Here is a 3,849-nt window from a genome sequence, read left to right on the forward strand (position 1 = left end):
CTTGTACATATCCTGTACCACTCTTACATACTTCTCTGACACTCCTGACTTCCTCATACAATACAACTCCTCTCTAGGCACCCTGTCATATGTTTTCTCTAAGTCCACAAAGACACAATGCATCTCCTCCTGACCTCCTCTGCACTTCTCCATCAACACTCTCAGAGAAAACATTGCATCTGTAGTGTTCTTTCCTGGCATGAAACCATACTGCTGATCACTAATCATCACCTCCCTTCTTAACCTAGCTTCCACTACTCTTTCCCATAAGTTCATGGTGTGACTGATCAATTTAATCCCTCTATAGTTACTACAGCTCTGCACATCACCCTTATTCTTAAAAATCAGTACCAAAACACTTTCTCAATTCCTCAGGCATCCTCTCACTTTCCAAGCTTTCATTAAACAATCTAGTTAAAAACTCCATTGCCATTTCACCTGAACACCTCCATGCTTCCACAGGTATGTCATCTGGACCAACAGCCTTTCCATCCTACATCCTCTTCATAGCTGTCCTTACTTCCTCCTTGCTAATCCACTGCACTTCATGATTCACTATCCGCACATCATCCAACCTTCTCTCCCTCTCATTCTCTTCATTCATCAGCCCCTCAAAGTCCTCTTTCCATCTGCTCAACACACTCTCCTCGCTTGTGAGTACATTTCCCTCATTGTCCTTTATCACCCTTACCTGCTGCACATCTTTACTAGCTCGGTCCCTCTGTCTAGTCAGTCAGTACAGGTCCTTTTCTCCTTCCTGAGTGTCCAACCTTTCATACAACTCTTTATACTCCTTATCCTTCGCTTCCTCTCTCTTTGTCATGCACCTCATCTTCTTATACTCCTGTCTACTTTCTTCATTTCTCTGACAATCCCACCTTTTTCCAGATGTCACACCAAGTACCTTTCTAGCCATCCCCCTTACTAGCTCTGCTGTAGTTACCCAGCTATTCAGTAACTCTTCACTGCCACCCAGTGCCTGTCTTAACTCTTCCCTGAACTCCACCTCACAATTACCCTTTTTCAATTTCCACCATTTGATCCTTGGTGCTGCCCTCACACTCCTCCTGCTCTTCTTGATCACCAATATCATCCTACAAACCACCATCCTATGCTGCCTAACTACACTTTCTCATGCCACCACTTTACAGTCTCCAATCTCCTTCAGACTGGACCTTCTACATAAGACATAATCCACCTGTGTGCATCTTCCACCACTCTTGTATGTCACCCTATGCTCCTCCCTCATGTTAAAAATACGTATTCACCACAGCCATGTCCATCCTTTTCGCAAAATCCACTATCATCTGACCTTCTGCATTCCTTTGCTTAACACCATACCTACCCATCACTTCCTCATCCCCTCTGTTCCACAACATGCCCATTGAAATATGCTCCAAACAGTTAACACCACTTCATCCAACTCACTCCAAATTTTTTCTTTCTCATCCATCGCACACCCAACTTGTGGAGCATATGCACTAACAACATTCATCATTACACCATCAATTTCCAGCTTCATAAACATCACTCTGACACTCTTTTCACCTACAAAACACTCTTAGCATACGGTTCATTCAGGATAACCCCTACGCCATTTCTCCTCCCATCCACACCATCATAAAACAATTTGAACCCGCCTCCAATACACCTAGCCTTGCTCCCCTTCCATCTGGTCTCTTGCACACACAATATACCAACCTTCCTTCTGTTCATCATATCAGCTAGATCTCTCCCTATACCAGTCATACTGCCAACATTCAAATTTCCGACCCTCACTACCACAGTCCTAGCCTTTACCTGCCTTCAGGCATGCCTTCGCCCTCTTCTCCTCCTTCGGCCAACAGTAGCCTAATTTCCGCCAGCACCCTGTTGGCCAACAGTACTGGTGGCGGTCATTATTAACCCAGCCCTAGACCGATCCAGTATGTATATCTGTAATGTTGTCCGCATGTATGATTTGGCAAATTTTTACACCAGATGCCCTTCCTGACGCAACCCTCCCCATTTATCCAGGCTTGGGACTGGCATAAAGAAATGCACTGGCTTGTGCATCCCCAGTAGAGATGCTAACACCACAATTCTTTCCTCCTTATGCGCACCTCCATTTTGCAGCACACAGCTTAATTCAAATTATTTTATCATATCCTGAATACTAACCCAGAACTACTAAGGACACCACAGCAGACTGCCAAGGCATAAATCCCATATGCCCTAGATCATCTTTTCTTCAATTTTTACTGAGGCAGTCTGTCTTTCACCTTTTCTGTCACTCTGTGATGGGAATAAATCTACTTTTCTCTCCCTCACATTTATTTCGTCTAGGTATATAACTTTTACAGGGAACCTGCATAAAAAGCCATTCTACAGCCTCTACTTCAATGGGAAGAACATGAAAAGGTAACAACTACTTTAAGACCACTCATTCTGAGTGACTAGTCCCCAAAAATTCTTTAAACCAACCTCTTTGTAAATCAGCCTAGCTTGTGTGCCAATACCTAAGTTTTCAGATGCAAACTAGAAAACAAAGCATTACCCCTTGTCTACTACAGTCACCATACCACTCAACTGTCCCTGATTTTGACGCAATTTTTTGATTTGTCCTTCTTAAGCCCTCCTACAACTGGTGACCTTTGGAGAAAATGTGAATAAAGCTTAATAAATAAATGGCAATAAAGTTATAGACTTATTTTACTTCAGAAAACGTATATTAATTCATATTCTCTTATTCTACCAACGTCGCAAGTTAATAGTACTAACATTTAAAAGTGCCACTGATTATGGATTTGTCCCCGGAATCTGTTGACATTTGTTTTTATTGGTTAAGAACTATGCCAGTCACTCCCTCCTGATGGGTTCTTGACACTTTATTTTACCTACATGCTTGAAAATAAAATAAATGTAACACTTATGTTTAGATATATTAATGGGTTACAAATGTCTCCAAAGCACTACTTCTCAACCTGACTAAATAATATGTCAAATTCGACTACGAGTATCCCTTGGTTCTTTACGTTAAATACTAGTTAAGTCCCTAAACATTACTGAATCTACACACATTATCAAGTGTGTGATATGCATCATTTATATAGATATCCTTGCATGAAATTAGAAAGACGTCCACCCCCACACAAAAAAAGAGCACGTTTGAGATATGTGTGAAGGTTACCCAATCGTCAAAACTACACAAATACGTAAAGCAAACCTCATGGGAATTTACAGTGATACAAAACAATCTTAGAGAACACAACCACCTAAAATACACCTCAGCAACTACTGTTAAACACAAACACACTCACGCGGTTGTAGAAATACAAACTAGCACTGTAAAATAAAAGTATGCAATAGGAAAAGACGCAGCCTTAAACAAAGACATAAAATTTCGGCTACAACGAGAAGGCTCAAAACTAAAACATTTCACATGTTTAAGAATAACAGACTGGTACTGACTTGATGGAAACAAAGGTAAACGTCCAATCCACGTAAAGGGAACAACGTTAAAACTTTTCTAAAGATTCATAAATATACATACAGACACAAATATGAAAGACGCACATTCGGTGCAACTATCAAGGGCCGTGTAAAAACAAAACTTCCGTCGCCTCAGAATTCACAGTAACCCTTGTCACTTTAAGAGTGTACCCGTTTATAGCTGGGTACAGTACGTCAAAATGCCAACTGTCCAACTGTGTACAACCCTGGGCAGAGTTAAAAGTAATCCGGGGAGAAGAACGAAAACAAGGAACAATTTTTAGATGTGATCAATACCGATTAGAAAACGTGACATAAGAGTATCTCAATTAAAATGCGTTTTCTAAATCAAAATAGTTTAATTCACAGCTATCAAAC

At 40.9% G+C, this 3,849-nt stretch overlaps 1 protein-coding gene across 2 annotated transcripts in view; it reads right to left on the reverse strand.

The window, feature by feature from the left end:
* Positions 1–3,622, reverse strand: part of R3HCC1 (R3H domain and coiled-coil containing 1) — a 682,694-nt gene extending 679,072 nt beyond the window's left edge. For both annotated transcript variants that reach the window (XM_044083119.1, XM_044083120.1), the window contains exon 1: positions 3,451–3,622. The gene's annotated coding sequence lies outside the window, so the exon portion shown is untranslated. The remainder of the gene's footprint in view (positions 1–3,450) is intronic.
* Between the last annotated feature and the right edge of the window lie 227 nt (positions 3,623–3,849).

The sequence above is a fragment of the Protopterus annectens genome, chromosome 9.part0 (assembly GCF_019279795.1).
Source record: "Protopterus annectens isolate FY-2018-M chromosome 9.part0, PAN1.0, whole genome shotgun sequence".
Lineage (NCBI taxonomy): Eukaryota > Metazoa > Chordata > Ceratodontiformes > Protopteridae > Protopterus > Protopterus annectens.